This window comes from Python bivittatus, unplaced genomic scaffold (assembly GCF_059951505.1).
Source record: "Python bivittatus isolate LINGU-HERP-01145 unplaced genomic scaffold, Pbiv_v1 ctg000530_np1212, whole genome shotgun sequence".
NCBI classification, from domain to species: domain Eukaryota; kingdom Metazoa; phylum Chordata; class Lepidosauria; order Squamata; family Pythonidae; genus Python; species Python bivittatus.
This window is the reverse complement of record NW_028277085.1, coordinates 11,330,812-11,353,626: the sequence shown is the minus strand read 5'-3', so window position 1 is coordinate 11,353,626 and position 22,815 is coordinate 11,330,812.

Here is a 22,815-nt window from a genome sequence, read left to right as displayed (position 1 = left end):
GATGCTGTTGCTCCTGGTGGTGGTGGTGATGGTGGTGATGGTGATGGTGGTGATGGTGATGGTGGTGATGGTGATGGTGATGGTGATGGTGATGGTGGTGATGGTGATGGTGATGGTGATGGTGGTGTGGTGATGGTGGTGATGGTGATGGTGGTGATGGTGATGGTGATGGTGATGGTGGTGTGGTGATGGTGGTGATGGTGATGGTGATGGTGATGGTGATGGTGGTGTGGTGATGGTGGTGATGGTGATGGTGGTGATGGTGATGGTGGTGTGGTGATGGTGTTTTCTAACTCCCTGCAGCCTTCCTGACTGCCCACATCTCCCAGTCTGGAAAAACTTCATGAGATAATTTATCTCCTGATACCTTCCCTTGCAGGCTTGAGAGATGATTGTGCAAAGCATGGTAGGAGATTCACATTCATCCTTGGCCTCCTGATTGCTAAATAGATCGAAGAAGAGCTACATGTCATCCATTTTCATCCAAATGTTCTTCCCCTTTGAAAGAAAAATTAGATTCTTTTTCATCAAATGGAAAGAGAGTTGGGAGGAAAAAAATAATCCAGGAACAAGTTTTTGTCATGGTACTAAATCAGATGCTTCTCAAATGTTTCTTAGGAGAACAGGACCAAAGGACCATTCTTGTCATTCTACCCAGCTTCTGTCAACACTGGATGAGCTGCAACAGCCTTTCCCAACCTGTTGATGTCCAGATATATTGGGGTAAAAATCCCCATGCAGTACAGCCATTGGATAGGAGGATACCAGGTTAGAGGAAGGCTACAATCCTATTTCCCTTAGGATCTTACTGTAATGATGCAAAATTCAGCAGCCCACCGTGGCCAATACAAATGGACAGCGACAATAGCAACAAGACAGATTACACCCAAGCCTGTGCTCTCTTTTTTACCCTTCCCCTATTCCATGATGATGATGATGATGATGATGATGATGATATTATTATTATTATTATTATTATTATTATTATTATTAGGTTTAGCCTCAGGATTTGAAGATTTCTCCTGCTTGCTGCAGTTGACTACCCTTGTTGTGAAATGAAAAGGGAAACAGCATAGATTTTTAGGCAGGTCATTTTTAGGCATGTGGGAAAATAGTAGTAAGTCGTTAGGAAAAGCAGATGATTTGACCTGCCAGAGTTAATTCCTCTGGACAGATGATAGGAATCTGGCTGAATTTTCTATATTTTTTTTTTGATAAGGTCAAAGATCACCAGTTCAGTAAAGCTCTCTTTTTGAAACAGCAGCTGCTACTGTTTTATACAGGCTCAGGCTGTGTTCAGAGATAACACTCAAACTTAGGTTGATTATCTTTGGATTACTAAATGAACCACAATTTTCTCAAGTCACGCATCACCCTAAATCATCAACCATGGCTGGAGAACACCCAGTTAAGGATAGCTATCAAAGATAAATCTCTTTTTTCTTTTGTATTTTGAGACTTCTTACGGCTGAGTTCTTTAAGTGATTCTGAATCAAAGTTCTGTGTTATATATAATACACAAATCACTTGTGTACAAGGATATGTGGAGAAAAGGAAAGAAGGAAGGAAGGAAGGAAGGAAGGAAGGAAGGAAGGAAGGAAGGAAGGAAGGAAGGAAGGAAAGAAGGAAGGAAGGAAGGAAGTCATTGAGCTTGAAGCCAGATTGCTATGGCTCTCACTTATCTGCATGAAGCCTATTCAAAGGTGGAGATAATTTAAAAAATATGATTTCACAGATATTTATTTTTCATTCTCTCTAATTACTCTGTCTGTCTGGTAACTCTATAATAGCTCCTACAAGAGAAGCTGACAGAAGAAAAACAGAACTATGAAGTTTCTGATGTCTATATATTACCACACATATATTCTGTCTATACAATAGTGGATAGTAAATATTACAGAATGTAATTGGGGTTTTTTTGTACAAACATGTCATTAAGGGAGGCACATTTTGTAAGTATGATAACATAGTTCCATAGTATGTACCTGTTAACGTATGCGTGCAGTGCTATTCATTGGAAATATTATCATTTCTGAATGTTGATGTTCCTTTGTATGCCTAGTTCTGCCTTCTCCTCTAAAGAAGTGGAATTTGCAGGCAGAGTTTAGGTAGGTAACAATTAGAAAAAGAACAACTCAGGTGCACAGTTTTGTTTTCTGCTTGCTGAATTATTTCTTAGAACAGGGAGAGGGAAATTCATGGTATTTCAAGGAACCCTGATAGTCATTGGAAGGTTATTAGGAGCTCTTCAAAGAGAGGATAAGAAAAAGAAAAGAAGATGGCTTACGTCATGTTGTTGGGCTCATCCATTTAACTCACCATTGACTACTGTAGCTGGCAGAGTTTCTTTAAAGTCTCACTCAAAAATCTTCTGTATTATTGTTCCCTGATCCTTTGGACTTAGGAGCGAACAGGTACAAGGCACTTTTTTAAAAAAAAAAGTGGCTGAGGATTATTGTGGGTAGTCCAAAACACAGTGAATTGACTGGGTTGAGATTTCCATTTGTTTGGTTTGTGTGTGGTTGTGGTTGTGTATGGGTGTATGCACACGCACATATTTCTCACCCTTTCCTCCCTTTGCTTTTAGTGGGAAAATCATCTGGCCTGTGGGGGGTGACTAGTGAACCTTGCTTTAACTGGAGATTGAACTGCGAGGTCTTCTGCATAGAAAGCGTTTGCTTTAGCACTGATCTCCCACCACTGCCAATCTTCTTCCAGTGTAGTATACAGCTGAAAATACATTAGCTATATTTAAAGGAGAATTCTAAGTCACCTTTTGTGTGAACCCTGGATTTGTTTCAATTCCTTTGTAGGTTGCCTTGTTGAAAAAGATGAAAAATGCCTCACCCAAGAAGAACAAAAAGAGCCAGGATTTGCATTATTACTTATGCTAATTTATAATGCAGATTCAATTATAATTACTGCATACAGAAGCCCATATCGTGTGGTAGAGAAAACGAATCCGGCACCTATGTGCCTGCTCAGCCTTTAATCCAAGAGCAAACTGATGGGCAACATTAGATTTCCAATGACACCACCTTCATATGGTCTTTTATCTTTATATTAGACACAAATTGGACACCCCTTCAGATTGATCTGATATACACAGTGAATGAGTTTTATTTTTGGTTCCTCCCCTCCAGATTCCCTGGGTCCCAAATTAGAGGTAAATTATGGTCAGGTTTGACTCCAAGTGACTTTCACCTAGTGTTCTTGATGATAGTATGGAAGGGCTTAGCCACTGTCTTTTTCTGGAATTTTATGTTACATCCCAGTCTAGCCTACAGCCCTGGGATTCCATGGAGGTCTCCCATCCAAACACTAACCAAGCCTGACCCTGCTTAGCTTCTAAATCTGAGGGGATGGGGAAATCAGCCAAGTGCTCCCACCTGCTGAGGTGCAAATATTGGCTTTGGGATAAACTGGTCTTTTGCATTTGAAACATGGAAGCAGCTTGTTCTTGGGTTTGAATTGATCCCAATCAGGCATATAATTTTAGTTCCCATTTTATCCATTATAATTAACATTAACATGTTCAAGTGAGGGTCTAGACATTGAATTGTCTGATTAGTTTTGCATTTCAAAACTGGCCAGGATGGGGGCATTCCTGTTGCAGTTGACTGGAATACCAGCCCTTTGAACAACAATAATGATGGGGGGCAATATTTTGCAAACTGTGTGCAGATTGATTTTGGCAGCCTCTTCCCTTTGCAACCAACATCAAGATGAAATGGATGTTTTTAAGTTTTAAAAATAATTTAGCATGATGGGATATTTTGTATGACCACCCAAAAACAAGAACTTGTACTAAATAGATAAATTGTTACTTCCATAAAAGCAAATAGAGTGACAATAGAGTGACAATAGACCCACTACTATAAAATCCCTATAGGAGAAATTATCTTCCAGTCTCTTCTCTTCAGATTTAAGGGAGAGCTGGAAAGTCAGGGAATTTGCAAATGGCTTGAGAGATGATTTTGCAATTAAAGGCAGGATATTCAAACATGCAAGAATATCACTTTCTCTCTATGAGAACTTCACTGAAATCCTCTTTTCCATTAAGAATTTTGAATGCAAATTCTCTTTCATCAAATGGAGTGTAAACCAGTAGGAAGACAAAGCATGAGGAAGTCTCTAGAATATTATATACATGCACCTACAATGATAGTAGTTATTTGTTTCTCTTTATGTGTATTATTGGCCTTTCAGTGGGAAGAAGCTTGGCCAGATTGAATTCTGAGGAACTATGTCCAAATAATTGTAAAAAGTCAAAAAATGAGCATAGGGTATTTTGAAATAAATAGAATTTAAAATCAGAGGGAATTGTTTCTGGGAATATCAGTGAGGAAACTGACCCGTAGACATCACACAGACAAAAGAGAATATAGTTTTGTGGCTAGATGCAACCGTGACTGAAGCCAGTAACATTTTCCTGTCTAATATTCAGACAGTGATTATTATACTTTAAGTGAATACACTTTTCTTTTTAGGATACAGTTGGTGATTTGATGACCTTAAGTATCTTTAAGAAAAACCTTCAGGAGAAGAACAGTATAAAATAAAGATGATGGTGATGATGATGAGCCTTGAATCTTTGTACCCAAAGTACCAACCTGAGGAACTAATAAAAGCATATCTTAAAAAAACCCCATAAAGTCTCTAGAATACTTCTCCCTTCCAATACTCAAATGCTTGGAACTTCAATATTTGCCATGTTCTAGAGCAGATTTCCCCCAACCTGATTTTCCCCTCCACACTTAAAATTCGTTGGAATATAATTTGTATGTTCTTTCATTTACCTAGTACTCAGATGTCTGCATTTTTGAAATCCACCACAGAGCCCTTGCAGGACTCCACTGACATCTTGAGCTGTCCAAATACAGTCATCTTCCTTGGGCAACTTGGTTGTAGAGGCCGTAAGGACTCTCATCTGCTGAGGCAGCAAGAAATAGCAAAGACTTTTTACTAGGAATGAAATGGATAAAAATAATTAAATAAAGGTTGTGAATTCTGATTCTCCTTGGTGAGAGAAACGTCCCCTTGTACTACGTTCACTGCACCCGTGGAGAGTTTACAGAGTGTGACAGATAAAATGAAATAAAAAATGGGTCCATCAAGACCCAGATGAGTGAATAATTCAGCAGTTTGGTGGCTTAGGAGAGAATCATAACACGCCATTTTTGGTGATCTATTCCCTTCTCCCCCTTCTCATTCCTTTCTACAGAAGCTCTTTGTCTGTGTGAACCTATGTCTGGGGCAAGGAAATTTGCATGTTGAAAAAACTTTATCCTTCTGCTTAGCCAGGGCGAGACATCCTCCTTCCAAGATTTCCACAGCAACGGCTGGTCTGCGAGCCAGGTGTAGCTGGTCCCACTGTACTGTGTGAGGCCCATCTGCTCTATATTTTATGGGCATGTTCCTTCCATGGGGAAAGTGGGGTGGGTTTATTCTCACCCTCTGCCCAGAATCTGCCCTGTAATTTATTAGCTTAAAGGGGAATAAATAAAAACCATGAAGGCAGTTCAACATCTTTTTTCGTCTCCCTCTCCCCCGCCCCCCACCTCCGCCCCAGAAGAAAAGCCTGCAGCTCTAGATAAGTCATACATCAGTTCTTCCTTTTCTCTTTTCTTCTGCCTTCAGAATGTAGGAGATTTCCCCCCAAGGCGAACTGCCCTCATTTGCTTTGCAAGGCTGAGATTTAAGCAAATGTTGTTTTAGCTGTGGAATGCCAGAAAGACTGGGCCTAGAGCGTCCCTTAACTAGCGCGTCTTCTCCAGTCTCTGTTGATCTCTCTTCTTTGTTGTGCCATTTAAGATCCCAGTTTTTAGTCTTATTTGTCATATTTTTTTCATTTGTACTGGTCAAGGCTTGATCATTTATAGCAGCCTGGTGTCCGGTAAATAGGACTATGCAAAACCTTCAAAGCTTGAAATGTTTGAACTGTTTCAAATATTCCAAATTCGGGGGGGGGGGAATCTGTATTTCAGTTTCCTTCCCCAAGCTCCCAAGTAAAATGTGGGGCTTCAGTATAAATTGTTTCACATTTTCCACCACAAGGAGCAATCGGATGCTGAAAGGGATCCTTGATCCATCATGTTTTTAACCAAAGCCACAAACATAGATTAGTAGGTCATGCTGAGCGGTGCAAAAAAAAAAAAAAAAGTTGATGATAAAAATACATAAAAATTCCCAACAATGGAAGCAATAGCCATTTGCAACATATTGCCTTTTTCAGTGTTTTTTTTTTTTTAAGAAGGCAAATTATCCACTTGACCATTTTTTGGGGAGGATGGGTGGTAGGTAGCATCAGATACTACCATTTTTTCTTTTACTAGAAGGAAAAATAAAAGACGAAGGGCTTCTTAGATTTCCCATTGTTTTCTGTGGACAAACATTCAAAGTATTTCAGATGAGGCTGTTTTGTTTCAAGCTTAGAGCAAGTTAATTTTTGTTCATAAGGCTAATTTACTCATACCAGTAAGTACCATTTAAAGACAGCAGGTTTACAGCAGATACCTGTAAAGATCTCTCTCTCTCACACACACACACACACACAAACTTACGTGTAGTGGAGGGTGTGGCAGGGGAAAAAGTTCTGCTTGAATTTTTTTTCTGCACTCTCTCCTCTGTCTCTATCCCCACCACTGCAGGGTTCACTTTCTAGATATGCTATTTCCAACAATTCAGCCACCTTTTTGATGCAGTTCTAGTAACTTCATTCTTTGGATCCTGGGCCCACCTTTTGACATTCTCCCTTCTTCTAAGACCAAAGAGGATTGGCTTCCCTTCCAATCTGGATTCCTCTGGGTTCCTTAAAAGTGGGCCCATTAATAAATGCTTCCTTGTGATTCTTCCTATTCAGGTTGTCTGGGGAGACCGCAGACAGCTGCAAGGGGTTGTGTTAGTAAATATTTCCTTCAGTTCTCATTTGCTTACCTCTCTTCTTTCTCTCTCATTCTCTCCCCCACTCCCCCCAATATTTCTCTCCGCCACATTTTCTCCATGGCTCTTTTTTTGAGGGGGGGGGCTGGCTTTTCTATTTGGCAGAGACAATGCAATCATTGACGAGGGCTAATTTGAAGAGGGGAGTGGATTCCTATGGGCCTATGCCCAGCACTATGGAGAAGAATAGGGTGAGAGAGGATGGAAAACCGTCTTGGGCCCCCCATGAATCATTGGCTCAGACTTAGGTGTGTAAATTAGCAAGAAAGCTTTTCCCATGTTCCCTCAGCCAATCCAACCACTGCTTATGCTTTTGGCCTATACCTACCTATGTGGGCATACGGGTGCATGTGTGTGAGTGGGTGTAGAAAGAGAGACAGAGAGACAGAGAGAGTGGGGAGATAGGCAGCAGCATGTGCATTTCCTCCTGTTAATTAGTTCTGCATGAAAGGCTGATCTGCTGCCCATGGATAAGTGGGTTCCTTGGCAAAGGCAGTTTTAGGGGAGGGACAGGTGAGGCAATGAGGGGGTGGCAAGTCTTTAGCGCATGCAGCCTAGAGACTGCGCGTGGATAGAATGCAGCTGTGCCACGTTTGATCATTGAGCCCCACCCTAAAAAAGTAAAGAGAAGATTGTGGGTGCGGGTGTGAGTATTCAAAAGTGAATCCCCCCTTAAAAAAAAGGCTAAATGGAAACTGCCATTTAGAAACTGTGCTTTGTAGGAATAATATTTCAGATTGGATGAGAAGACTAGGATTGTGTGTGTGTATGTGTGTGCATAATTATAAATGAATAGCTATTTATATGTGCTCTCTGTTTCCGTGTCATAATTCTACTTTTGGAGGGTGGGAGGGGTTAAGGAAATGGAGGGAAGGCTCCATGGCCACTGTTTTCTTCATCTCTTGTCCCCATTCATAATTTTATAGGTCGCTCCATGCATATACATGCACAGACACATGCAGACACTTATTTGCATGTATGTAATATTTCATGCAATACTTCAAAAGAAATAGAAAAGAGAAGCTAATTTTTTTAGAAGGACCTTTAAATTAAATTGTAATAAGGTGATACCTAAAGTATATTATGGGTGGTGAGTAAGAGTCAAATAATAGAAGAGACTGAGCTGAGCTGATCTCCTAATTGTTCCATGGACACCTCCATGTAATTTCCTTGGCAGCAAGTGGTTTGCCTTCTGGGACTGATTTATTTGTTTAGGTCTACAACTTAGGGTTTTCCTAGTGGTTTTTCATCCAAGTACCAGATGAAACTCTGCTGAATTTTTTGAGATTAGCCAGGCTAGATGCGGCCACCTGCCTGAGGTAGTCTTGTGAAATATTTATATGTTGGTTATGACAGATGCGTAGAGCTTTAACCCAGGTCCTTCACAACCCAAGTATGACATGTCCCTTAACTTTCATGGTACAGACTCATTAAAACCCTATAGGCAGAAATGAGCCACCAAGTGATGAGAAATAAAACGATTGAAAGCAGCTTAGTAGCTTCCTTAAGCTGGACACTTTCCAGATGTATGGACCAACTCCCAGAATTCTCAGTAATGACCAAGTTAGTTAGGGAATTCTGGGAGTCGAAGGCCACATCTGGAGGGTGCCCAACTGGAGAAGGCTGCTGTAAAGCATAATGGACAATGAGTTCTATATCTGACCCATTCAAAACAGTCTGGATTCTAGGATATATCCTAGGACCCTACTTATCTCAGACATTTCAGACAACTGGTAGACCACAAAGAATAAGGTACCAAGCTCTTAGTCTGTTCAGAAGTAAATCTCATTTTGAGAGGATTGCTGCCAAGTAAATGGGCATACTACTGCTACTTCAGAATCTGAATGGTGGTTCAGACGGTGCCACAGCTTCCAGCCAGAACACAGCCTTAAGGGGACATTATTACTTCAGGCTTCCATCTGCATGAGAATGCAGGTCAACCACTCTAAACTGACATAAGGATTTCCTAGCCATGAATGTGGGATACTTTGAATAATCCAAAGCTTTTCTATGAATATGAGTCAGAGCCTCAGTCACCTACAAAATCAACAGGCGTGCCTTTGCAGTCATGAACAGCTTGACAGACAGACTATGGGAGTGGGTTGGTTAGCAGAAGAGACAGGAGAGCACGTTCAACAAACGACAGCAACAGAAATCACCTTGCAGGACCAGGTTTGTGAACTAGCTAGTGATAGCCCTGGGAGCCAAGAATAGGGAGCATGGAATTTGGAGAACACTGAAAGCCATCCAGCCAGCAGCCTGCCACTACACATTTATTTATTTGTATTTTACCATATTGATATGCTGCCCACTTGGTGAGATAAATGAACATCCAGAACAAAATGTACACTGAACAAAGACAAGCGACAGCACATCTATAAAAACAAGAAGTCTAGCTAAGTAGAGATGACATTAATAAAACCTCCCCCTCTTGGATCCCTGAAAGTTTGATCAATTGTCAAGGTTTGGTAACTATAGAAGGGTTTGTCATTTTTGATGCTGGATACAGATGCCAAGTACAGGAATTAGGGGACAGATATGGACACCGTACCCTGTTTGAAAGCTTCAGTGAACTTCTTGTTGCATTTTCTATTTACACTGATCCTGAAAAACAGTTTCTCTCTACTGGTTGAGAGAAACCCTGAAGCCCCCCACCTGAGTCTTGTCATATTTGTAAAATTCATAAATGTATGTTGTAATTTTTTTTTTGCATTGTGTTATTATCTAGATCTCTGCTATACAAATAGCTAATACTCCCAATTCATTGTGTTATCACCCAAGGAGTTTTGTGTCAGCATAATGATATGTAAATGATCACTCCTGTGTACTAAATTTCTGATTATCTGAGCATTTTGGATATCCCCTGGCCATTTTGGAGAGATGAAATTGTACTTTATTGCAAAATGCTAGAGCAGTATTTATTAATTGGCCATTTGTAATGCTGCAATTCATATTCTCTTTGGCAACGATCCCATAGATCTTAAATTTTCCACTTGCAATGGTTAATTCACAATTCATTATTTCAGCATTCATTATTTTCATATTTAAATAAGTAGAGATTTTAGCTATGCACTTCAAAGCTTTATTTCACATGCACATTAGTGAAATTGCACTTTCAACTATAGTTACTAAGATCAAGAATATGATTTAAAGTATAATTTTAAACAAAGGAGCCCAATAACAACAAATATTTTCTAGCTTACAGTCTTCCCTATGTGTAGGGACTACAGTTCCCAGAATTGCCAGTCAGATACCCTGTTGGAGGAGGCTGAACTAAATTATACTGATCAGTTTCATGGATGTTTAGTGCTCTTGACTTATATCTCAATAGGTCTTCAGTTCAATGGGTCTTGATTCTAAAAATCATGTTTTAAATCTGGCATTAATTAAAATGAGAATCAGATACATATCCATATCTATAGTTCTATATCTCTATATTGATTTTTCTGTTGTGATAGTTCAAATAGTAGACTAGTATTATTTATGTATTTATTTGATAGATTTATAGCTAGTCTTTCCTTCAGGAGCTCAAGGCAATGTGTTTCCTATTTTTCTCCCCCTGTGAAGAAGGTTGGACTGAGAGAAAGTGACTAGTCCAAAGTCACCCAGTGAGACTCTGTGGCTAAGGGTGGACTTGAACCTGCATCTCCTTGATTTTAGTCCAACAACTAAACTACTGTGTAAAGCTGTATTTCACTTTTAAATGTCCTGTTGCCATATGGGATTTACTCTAGTCAAGCTTACTTATCAGAGAAGATGTGTTTTAGTGGATTAAAATAATATTTTTAACACATTTGGCAAAGCAGCCCTAAGTACCATGGACAGAGCTATATTGGTCTTACATGGTTAATTTACAGCAACTTTCATTCCTGGAAGATATCTTGCATACCTTTATCCCAACAGAAGAGAATATCTGTAGCTCAGGTTTGAAGTGTGGAGTCCTTGGTGCTCTCTGAGCTTGGTTGTTTGCTTCCAGATGTTTCATTACCCAACTAAGTAACATCATCACTCATACTGATGATGTAACCTAGTTGGGTAATGAAATGTCTGCAAGCAAACAACCAAGCTCAGAGAGCACCAAGGACTCCATAACTCTATCCCTTTTTTGTCCCTGCTCCAAAGAAGGAAGGGAAGGTCTTTTATGACATGCTTTGCAGTAACTGATCAAACACTCTGCTAAAGCATTAAGGCTACATGGAAATGGGATTCAAAGGTAATTCAACAATTAGATTCAAATTTCTGGATCAAATCATCAAAGTTATTTGAAATGTCAAATAAAATTAGCCATTTCCATATCAATCTGGAATGAATCAACTCCTATTCACAGCTATGATAGGCTTTGGTGCATGTACAAATGCACATTGGGCTCCAGATCAAATCAATTTGATTTTCTGAATCCATTCAAAAGACTGGCTTGAACTGATTAGATTTTTTCCAATTGATTTGGAAATTCAACCCTTCTATAAAATACAGGATTGTATGGGGGAATGCAGTCTTAAATTCTGTGTATATCTTGCTTTTCTCTTGTTCCTGGGACTCAGCAAAGCAGCCTATACATAAATTTCCAGGGTGGATGTGGGGAGGCAGCTCATATCTTCACCTCTGAAAAAATGAGATTGTAAAAAAGAGAGTGGTTGAGTATTTATGTCAAGGATGCACAACTTTTTTCAAGCTATTGTTTTAGTAGTAGGCCAGAGTCTACATTCCAAAAAGTAGGTAGGACCAGGAGAAAGATGTGGCTAGTATGAAGACAAAATTAGATTTCATTACATTTACATTTAATCTAAATCAAGCAAGTCCAAATAATATAATTATTCCCCACTTATTTAATGATGCCCCACTTTTCTTGAAGGGAAAATTAGAATTTGGTGGAAACTTTTGGAAAGGATCTTGAGGGGGTACAGCTTAGGCTTTGGAAGACCTTTTGACCTCAGATTGTGGACCTCAGTTTATGCATTGGAACCAGATAGTGTTATCATAAGCCTACCTCTTTCAAACCATGGATGGTGTGTTTTGCAACTGCACCTCTTCTGCTGTCAGTGAGTATTAAAAAGGTTTATGCTCCTCGATATAAAAATAAAATAGATGAGCATAAGCATATAAAACTAAATGTTGCAGAGGAAGTGTCATCCAGGCCTTCTTCTCGACCTGCTACCTTTCAATATGCAAGGACTTATTATGTTGTTTGAAGCTACATTTAGCTGTGTGAATCTGCATTGGAGCAAACTTCAACCCATATTATCTGATTTTTGTAACAAGAAATCTTGACTTCCAAAAACGCCTGTGGCTGTGTGGTTGTATCAGTGCCATTTTTCATTTTACTCAGGAGATAATAGAATTCTGGCTGGTGTTACTTGAGTGTGCAAGGGGTATATCTTTAAGCATGCCTACATATAGTAAATTCACATGTCAGATTGAGGACTGTAGCTATTTTGCTAGATGGAAGGAGTTTTGTATCTTTTTTTATGCAGAGAAATATTCAGAACGATGTTTTATAAGCTGAGATAGTAGGCTCTCTGTTTCTGCTGTCTCCTGCATAACTTGTAAAAAGCCAAAGCAAATATGTTTCTAAATAAGTGACATGACTGATTTATAAGGATCCTTCGCTAGTTCTCTCTAGTTCTCAGCACCTACAGCAAATTAAAGTTCCTGGTATTTTGAGACAGATTAAATTTGCTTTCTCAGTCTGGGGCTCCCCAAATATTGTGGGACTCAATCATTCCAAACTGTCCCAGTTAGCTTGGGCAAAGGTCAGAAAATGACACAACTTTTAATGTAAAATATCTGGAGACCCTTAATTGGGGAAGACCATCCTGCATAGCTAAACTGGTTTAGGAAGGTTTATTTTTATAGGATAAATAAGATGGAAGTGGTGGATAGATGAGTGAAAAGTTAAAATATTACAAAAACGTTCAGAGGAAGAAGACCAGATGTTTTAGATAGTTCCTCTTTTTTGCTTTTATTCTATCTCCCCCACGCAGTTACTTATACATTTGCATGTTGACTTTCACAGATACCACTTCTAAAATTAGCTGCTTCATGAAAAGTATCACTCTTTGCTTGGAGTGAGTCATTGCTGTTTTTAAGTAAGCCACCTCTGTTAATATATATAGGCTGTGGACACAAAACACATTTAATCACTCAGGTACCAACTCAGTGGCTGCATTTGTAGATGTTAAGCTTAGTATTAGTTGTTTGTTTGTGGGTAAGAGTTAAGTAAGATTGCCTCCTTAACTCACACCTCCTAGTGATTTCATACCATAGTTTGCATGAGCAAGAACCTCCTGTAGGCTTGGAGTCATTGTTGCAGGAAAGGTCCCTTTACATAGATATCAGTCTTCTCCTAGACAGAGCATGGACCCCGCAGATGTTGCTGAACTACAGCTCCCAGCATCCCACATGAGCTAGTGAAAATTGTAGTTTGGCAACATGTGGAAAGATTAAATTCTTTGTTTCTAAAATAGTGTATCCAGAGTAGTTATCCAAATGCTGTTGGGTAGCTCTGAATTAGTCAAGGCAATAGCAGCTGTATGATCTGTACTAGGAAACTGAGAGATGCCTGCAATGTTATTTTCCCCCAGTGTTTGAGAAATGTTATCAGGTCATTGTGGTTAATCAAAATGCTAGGTAATTTTTAGTTGCAGCCATCCAATGCTTCCTAAAGATGGTGAGTCTGTCTTAAACTGCATGCAAGTATACACATTTGATCAACTCCATTGTCCATCTTAGTTCTCTAACAAGAGGGGGAGGGAACCTGTCCACCATTCCTGTATGTGTGCCCATCTTCCATTGACCTGTATGGTTGAGTGATGACCTACATGTGTGAGTTGGCCCTCGCTGATTTTTCACAGTGTCTGTAAAGATTTGGTGATGCCAAATCCAGTTGAGTTATAAAGTGTTGGGTATATGAAAGCAGGACCAAGCTGATTTGACCCAACTTCTCCACTGATTATGAAGTTTCTTCAAAGAGAGAAGATAAAGTACATTAAATTCCCCATTTAGATAAAGTACATTAAAAACAGACAACTTGACAATGATTCATCTAAGCTCTTCCTGTTTCTCCCTCCTGCTCACTTTTTCCACTGCACTCAGGTTGGTCTTGTTTGCTATCCATTCACACATGCCAGGCAGAAAATCAGGCAAAGATTGCCTTGCTGAGCTGATACCTGATGATGGATTTTCTAGCTGGGATAAAATGTATAATTGGTCCTTTTTTTCTTCATGTGAGCAAAGCTGCTTAATGAATCTGTTGCAGTAGAAGTGAGCTTCTTGGCACCTTTGGAGTCACATCACCAAAGGAGCTGTACCAGTAAATGAGGAAGAGGTTAAATGAAAGCATAAATTAAGCATCGTTCAGGGAGTATATTGTAGATGTTCCTGGTTCCTGTGTATTCTCATCCTTTATCTTTGCTTGCTTTTTCTAGCTATTTCTCATTTTTCCTTTTTGCTATACAACTTGAGCGGAGATGAGATTTCAGCGAGAAAAACATGTTTCCAAGCAAGAATCTGAGATCCACACTTTGAATGACTGACTGATTAGTTGTTTTCTTTTTATCATTTACAAAAATAAAAAGTATGTGATACAATAATATAATTTTAAAAAACAGTCATTAAAATATTTAAAATGATCTAAGCTGGAACACATAGACAACTCCTAAGGTGTAATCTCTGGAAGAGCTCCATATTCAGCTGCTTCTGAATGCCAAAGGTTCCTTCATGTTCCAGTTATATTCAAATTTAAATGGCAAAAAAGCAAGAGAGATGTATCTTCTATGCATGGCAATGCAGGTTTTTTTTTCCCAACCCCACAGTCAGCCAAAATATAGACAGATCAGCCATTGAGAGAAGTCTCCTTGGAGTTGAGTGCAACTCTCATTTGCCCGCTTTCTTTCCGACATAAATAAAGCTGCATTGTAGTGAAAGCCGGATTTAGCAAACCTTGTTACAATGTATGTCAGATGCAATAGATATTGTTCCCCTTCCATTTACTGTCTTTTCATGCCATTTACATAATGAAATGATTATGAAAATAACATAAGTGATGTCATTGGCATCATTTGCATAAGGACATCACCACAGATAATATACTGTCTGATTTAACAGACATTCAGGAATAATGGACACCTCCCTCCCTCCAATGACCCTATTAAAACGCAGCTTCATTGTAACTATATTTAAAATCAGAATCAAAATCAAGCATGAAAATGAATAAAAACAATTAAAAGCTTGGGAGAAGATCTAAGTTTTTACTGAATTTCTAAATATTGAGAGAGTGGGGGCCAAGCCCATCTCCCTAAGGAATGAATCTGGGCTACACAGAAAAAGACAATTTCCCACATTCCCAATTCTTCAGTAGCTTCTCCTGCAGATTCACGGCCAGACTGATGGCCCCACAGAGAGTCAGATCCTAAGTCATTTAAGGCTTTTATAGGCCAACACCAGTGCCTTGCATTGTGCCCAATAGATAACAGGCAGCCAGTGCAGAATTTCAATGACATGATGCCTATACCCAATAGCTGTCGCTAGCCAAGCTACCACATTTTGCCCCAATTCCAATTTCTAAAAATTAACAGTGTCCATTTTTCTCTGATTTCTTTTGTTCCTTTGCTTCCCAAGTTAAATGGTCAAGTGGGAAGGAGGGGTGTGTGTGCACGCGTACATGCAGGGGTGATTGTTTAAGAGAGATTTGGTCTCTCCCCCACCCACTCTCCTGGCCCATGTGATCAGCATCAGCTGCAGTGCTTTCTTTCTTAATCTGGAGATAAGCGTGATGATCCAAGGAAGAGCTGCTCTGAGCCCTTCGAATGGTAACTGGGGGAGCTTCCAGTTGCACTTTGCTGGCCGAGCAGAGCTCAAAGCCAGGGAATCAGATTCTGAGCGTGGCTTTGCATCTCCCTGCTTGCTGGGAACATAAGCACAGGCCGAGGACAGGAGTGGGGCTGGGTGCCTTATGAGGACTTTGCTTACAAGGTGGAAAAAAAAAAAAAAAAGGAAGTGGGGAGAGGAGATGGTTAGGGGGTGGGGAGAGGAATGCTTGCTCCGTTTTTGCAGTGAACACAGATGGGAGGGCTGCCAACAGCGCTTCATCCCTTTGAGGCCCTAGGCAGGTCCGATGATTTGCTGTGCTGATTTCCAATAGCGATTTATCCAGAAAGAGAACAGTCCTCAGTTTAGGAAGATTTACCCCTTCCTCCCCCATAAAAATAAAAAAAGGCAGAAGAAGAAGAGATAGAAAAATGTGCCTGCTTCTACCACTGTAATTTTAATCTTTTCAGGTAAATATTGTGTTTCTTTGGGGCCACAAATATAATGTCCTTTGGATTCTTCCCTTGTTTCCTCCCAAGCTTTATGGTTTGATTTTGAAAATTAAATTGGACACCTTAAATTTTAAGCAGAGTTAAGTGATTTTTGCACGGGTGAAGGCCACACTTAGCCCTTTTTGTGAGCTGAAGATCTCCAGCATATGGGCCAGGCTTGAATTTTTTCCTGGTTATTTTTGGGAAGTGGAGTTTTTATTTTCCCTTAAAACTGGGTAAAGTCTATATTAGAGTTTATGTGAAAGTTTTATTGCATTTTTTTTTTTCTGCGCTCAGTCATTGCTGACCCTGCAGTGACTGCTTGGACGAGTCCTTGCAGTTTTCAAGGCAACTGTTTTTCGGAAGTGGTTTGCCAGAGCCTCCTTCCTAGAGCAGAGCCCGGCTGGCGAGTGCAGGAGGCGGGGTTTCCGTTGCTTTGCGCCCTTTTCGGGCGCGCGCGGTTTTTTCACGCTTACCGGCAACTGCTCCTGACTCCTTTTTGCAAGGCGCCACCAGCATTTTTCCTCCCACCAGAGTGAGAGTCCCCATTTATCTACTCACATGAGTTTTCGACCTGTTGGGTTGACAGGAACTGGGGAGGAAACAGGAGCTCACCCTGTTTAACGCGTAGGCTGGACTTGAACCGCTGAAGCGTCGACCATTTCTGGCCATGCCACGGATTATTAGCAATTGCACAGGAGGCTGGAGGGAGTACAAAAAGAAGAAGAAAAAGGACCACATGTGGGTGTGGGTCTCAGGTTACTCACCCTGATTTAAAATAAAATGAAACAGGACACTGCAAAGAAAAATGGCAACCTCTAGGATGATCTTTATTTCAATGACTGCCATATCAGCCTTGCAGGAAATAATGGGAAATGAAAAATAGCAGATGGCTGTAGCTCAGTGGCTCTTTTGGAAAGTATTCCCCACATTATCAGAAGAAAAATATAAAGGTACCCTAAAGAGATGGATGTAAACTTCATAGTAGAGTAGAAAGGTGTGTCTTTCCTCTTGTGTCTCCTGGTAAATGTGTGGTTTGTGATTGGTCATGCTCACCCTGACAGCTTTTTGGTGGGAGCCCCTGCAAGAAACTGTCAACGTTCCAGATGTCCCAACTGTCCACAAAATTGGGGACCCCTTTTCCTCCTGATTCCATCCTTCTTTCCAATGAGGTCAAAATGGCATCAAAACAGCAAGAGAACTTTCTTTCCTCTAGCTTCATAAAGATGTTCTTAGGTTCTCAATATGTTCACAGTCCCCCAGCTCTATCTCAGCATTGAAAGACTAGCCTTCTCTATAAGGCTGTTGTAAGAAATAAGATGTCAAGAAAGTCAACCCAAGTTTCTAGCGGACTAGGAAGAGTTCCCTTATGGGGAAAGAAAAGAAATAGGGTTATGGGGACAGAGGCTATGGTAACATGAATTGATGAGAGTTGAATGCTTAGTTCTTTGGAAGCTGGGCACCATTGAGGCATACCAGAGGGAATGCTGTTACAAATGAATTCTGGTTTTGCAAATGGCATTTTCAAAATGATTTTGTTGTTGTTGTTTCCAGTCTTATGGACTGTTGGAAGAAAATTAACTAAAGGGGGTCAGGACTTTTCTATCTGTCTGTCAGCAGGATAACTCTCTGAAAACCCAACAGAACAGGGTCAAATTCAGAGCAGGGGGAGAAGGAGGGGATGAAAGAAAGATTGAGTTTGAAAATGGGCTGGATCCAGCTGGGGCTGCAAAGCGAGAGGAAAAAAAAAAACTAGGAAAAAAATCCCCAATGTATCCGGATGGGAGAAGCAGTTGGACAGCACGTCAGAATGGTGCTGAGCGCTCCATTTTAAAGCCCGCCTCCTTCCTAGTCATGTGACTCAAAATGCATGAGCATTAAAGGGTTGGAAAGAATTCCAGAAGTCATGCTCTGCAGGTTTCCCCTACCTAATTTGATCCCAGATGATCAGCTATTGCACACAACTTACTTTCCCAGGTAACATCTCGTATGTGAAGTCTTCAGACCCTATTTGTGTAAACCCGCCTCCCATCCCAAGACTCTAAAAAATCAGCAGCAAGTTTTCCAACCATCCTGAGCTGCCAAACACTTGCAAATAAAGTACCTATCCCTAAAATAAACTCAATGTGATTATAAAAATAAAGGGGGAGAAGCCAGCTCTCTTTCTCCACCTACAAAAAGAGAAAAAATAGAAAATTCTAGCCTTGCGTATGTGCAATATGGGCGCTTTGCATCCGGCTTGGCTCCGAGTCTCTGCCAAACCCAGACCCTTAATATTAAAAGCTTCTCACTCAGGTCTAGTGTCATGCAGTGCATGACTGTACAGTGCACTTGCTGCACAGTGCATTTTCATCTTCCGGTAAGGCAGTGGGGAAAAGCATAGTGTAATAGCATCGCTCATAAGATGCATGTAAAATGAAAATTGCAGGAAAGTGGTGGAAGAGAGAGAGATTTGCAGCACAGCTTCTCCACGTATTTTAAAATCATGGTTGTTTATGGCACAATAGCATGTCTCTCGATCTCGATCTCGATCTTTGCTGTTGCACTCACGATTGGGAAAATCAATAAAGAAAGAAAACAGAGGAGCCACAATAAGTCACAGGGTGTTGTATCTGCAAATACAAAGAAACTTAAGGTGTGTGTTTTTCTATTGTCCAAAACCAGGCAACCTTGCCAAAGGAAAGCAGTTGTTCTGTACTAATCAGTCAAAAGCAACAGGGGAAAAGGGGTTGCCTTCTTTAATTCAAAGCACATGCTGCCAATTTGAGCTTCATCCTCTAATCTTCCAAACTGGAATTTGGCCAGCGGATTTGCATCAGGTGATGCCCTGGTGGGGGGACTTGCCCTTCCATGCCTCAAAAAGCAGGCCTGCGATGATTCCAAAGGATCAGGCCAATGGATCAGAATGGACTCGGCGAGTCGGGCCCCTCCTCCCGGCTACTTTCTGGCAGTGCCACAAACACAGCCTTTGTGGCTGAACGGCACTTGCTCTCCAAAAGGATTCTCCAGAAGATTCGAGTCCCGCCTGCCAACACTCTTCATTATCAATGCATGTGGCTCTCCCCCGCCTTACAAAAGCAAGCCAAGGGGCTTGCATAAAATTGACAACGGTATAAAATAAAGACAGGGAGGGTGGAAATGCAAGTTGAAAACAAAACAAAAACAGCCATCTGAAAACGAGCCAGGGTTTTAAAAGCAACTGAATTGCACAATAAAGGGATTGGGGGCTGGGGAATTGTATGTGTCTTCCCTCCCGGAGCTCAACGTTCTCCTTCCAGCCATAATCAAGTAATCTCATTCATTACACAAGATGTTCAGTGAGGAAGCCAAGTTTAGTAGGATTATGGGAGAAACGAAGAATGGCTTAGCTCGATGAAACCAAAGCTTGTCTCTTGTCCGGCACTGTTCCAATAGCAGCTATTCAGATGCCTCTAACAAGCTCCCATCACTGTAGAATGCATTCTTTGGGTTTTGTCCCCATTCAGAGGGAACCAGCCACTGAAAATGGAAGCTTAATTGAGCAACCAGGTCTGGCCAGCAGCTTGTTAGCCCTATCACCCGTTAAAACATCTAATCATAACATGCCTGAACAATAGCATTTAATGCCTGGCCGCAGAACGTGTGAATGGACTGTGGGAAAGCATTGTGTTAAAGAGAATTCAAAAGTCCTGTTGGGTTGTGTTTGGGCCTGTGTGAGGCTCCAATGCAATCTGCATCTGGCAATGTAATTGTCACATGGTGCTTCTGTAGGTGTGAAAAAGCTTTATATCTGGCTCCGATCCAATGCTTCTATTAACCTTCCCTTGCACCCAACTGTTTTAAGTTTTCTTCTCCCCGCAGGACTTCCTCTACTTACTTCTCAGCCATCTCGTGCCCTTTTTACCTTTCCTCCAAATGGTTGCTCAGGAACTACACTATTTCAAGTGGGCGGCTCTGCTTTCTCCTTCCTAGGAACAAAGTCCCGTCACCTCTTTGCTCTCTCCATTTCTGCCGAAAGGGGTCCAGCTCCTGCGGACATGCAGCTTAGCTTACTTTGCATACCTAGCTACTGGTAGCTTGTCCAGGATACTAGGATGTGGCCCATACAGGGCCAATGCTCTCCTTTGGATTTTGCCACGAGCTCCAAGGCTCTGCTGCCACCGTCTTCCTCCTTTCTCCGTTCCTTTCTGCAAAGCGGCTGGGCCGAGTGGTTGCCAGGGAGCTGGGAAGTGAAATGGAGACTTGCAGGGGAACAGCCTGCCCTGTCAATGTGTCTCAGATAAACCACAGGCCTAGGATCTGTACAGCTGGCTGCAGGCTTGTCTCACTTCTTGTCTGGAGCCTGGGAATAGCCCAGGCCTTTGAGGTTCAAGGGCAAACTTGCTATTCATTAGTCAGAGTCCTTGACATTCCTACTCTGCCTCTCCTCTTCTTCCTAGGTTGTGTGCATGTAATCCTCCTTTGGACACATTCCTGGGTGCCTCATTTGAAACCACTCCCTCCTCTTTCCAACCCCCCCCCCCATGCATAACCCGCCCCAGAAGATGGTGAAGTGGGAGAGTAGATGAACAATGACCCAGGGGAAGGCTATTCAGACAAGGAGGCCCAGACAGTCTGCTTGTCTCCTGCCCCTAGCTGCAACTGGATGTTATTCTTCTTCATGCTTCCCCTTTCTGCATTTGCAGCCTCTCATTTGAACCCTCTTTTCTCCAATCCTTGTTTCCAAAAGCATCTCTGCTGGAAAGAGATTAGGGGCTCATTTAACTTCAGATTGTTGATTTCCTTATTGTTCAGATATTTGTGGGAAATTGTAATTTAAGATAGGAAAATGTCAGCTGCCTTTCCCTCCTTGGTCTTTGAGGGTTCTTGAAGCACAGAAAGAAACTTGCTCCCGAGAAGACATGTAAATGATTGCTTTACACCTGCCCTAACTCTGACCAGTGAAACAGCTAATAAAAATCTTGCGTGCCTGTGTGGACACATACACAGCTCCTGGTCATAACCATTCCAGACCCCTTGTTTTCCCTTAGAATAGAATATTTCATAGTTTTTCTTAGGATTGGGGTGCTTTATACTTACCATAAGACAAACACCATGTCCTGCTGGTTTAAGGCATTATTATAATATCTGTCGATCTATCCATCCATCCATCCATCCATCCATCCGTCCATCCATCCATCCATCCATCCATGATTTCCTCCCCCCCCCCCTTCCATCCTAGGCCCCAGGAGCAAAGGAGATATAATTGTGCTGAGTTAGAGGAGAGAGAATGCAGTTTTGCACACATTTGAGTTGGAAGTCTGGAGCAACAGAAGAGGGGAATGAAAGCCCTGATTTGCATAAATAGCATGTGTCTCCATGTTAAAAAAAAAAAAGGAGGGGAGTTGCAGAGGAAAGAGGAAGAAAGATATCAGGGGCCAGCAAAATTAAATTGAGGCTGGAGAGCAAATAATGGGAGCAGGGATAGAGAGAGAAAGCAAAGGAAAGGTGGAAAAAATTGTCAGTGTGAAAGAGGGTTTTGCTAAGTAACACCCTGGCGAGATTAAATTGTCCAGAAAGTTTCTCTCTGTGTGTCGATGAAATGGTTGATGGGGTGAGGCGAAGGAGGAGGGACACCATCCCTCCTACCAGAAACCATGAATAGAAAATGGGCAAAGGGAAAAGAATCCGATTAAGCAGAAAAAAACCCTGACATTTTACTTTATTATTGGAGGGAGTTGTCAGGGGAAGCACCTTTCGATCAGAACTCACTACTTCCACATTGATACATTTCCTTTCCAAAGACGTGTAAACTTTAGCAGAGCGGGCAGTTGCTATGGAATAGCAATGATAATAATCACCCGGGTGCTCTGTGAGGCTGTAGATGAGCGGCAATAGACAAAACTTCAATTATTTACCCTACTTTTTAAAAATAGAAATGTCATACAAATCCTAATTCCATCTGTCCCACCTCAGGGAGATTATTCGGTAGAGTGGAGTCTGCATTGCTGTGTTTGCGCAAGAGGGGGCTAGACTAAAGTAAAGTTGGGTATCATGATTTTAGCCTAACATGGGAAATTGAAAAATATCTTAAAAGAAGGTTATGACAAGCCATTTCCATATTGTTGCCAAAGGAAATTACATGGACATGTTCAGGATGTAATGATGAGTTAGGCGAGGCCTAAAGAAGTTTTTACTGTTACGATTTTAGTATGTGGTTCACTTAGGAGAACCACACCATTCCGTTATGCCATAACATTATTTATTGCTTGTGCATAACATGTTATGCAAACCCAGGAATTGTCTTTTCTTAATCTGGCCTTTGAATTTAGGATGTTGTGTGTATCCAACTTTTGATACTGCTGTGAAATTTCAGAAATGTCTAATTCAACCATGTGAATAATTATTATTTTTTGTTTGTTTTATTTTTGTCATAGATTTGTATGATGGGGAAATTCGAGAACTTGGAAATTATGATGTCTCAGCGCAATTTGCTACAGATGAAAGCATGTTTCTTTTTTTCCCCCCACATGGACCTGTGGTTGATTTTAACTAATCTGTCTTCAAGCTGGCCTGCACAGAAAGTGTTTTGAGACAGCGGGCCATGCATTTTCTGTTT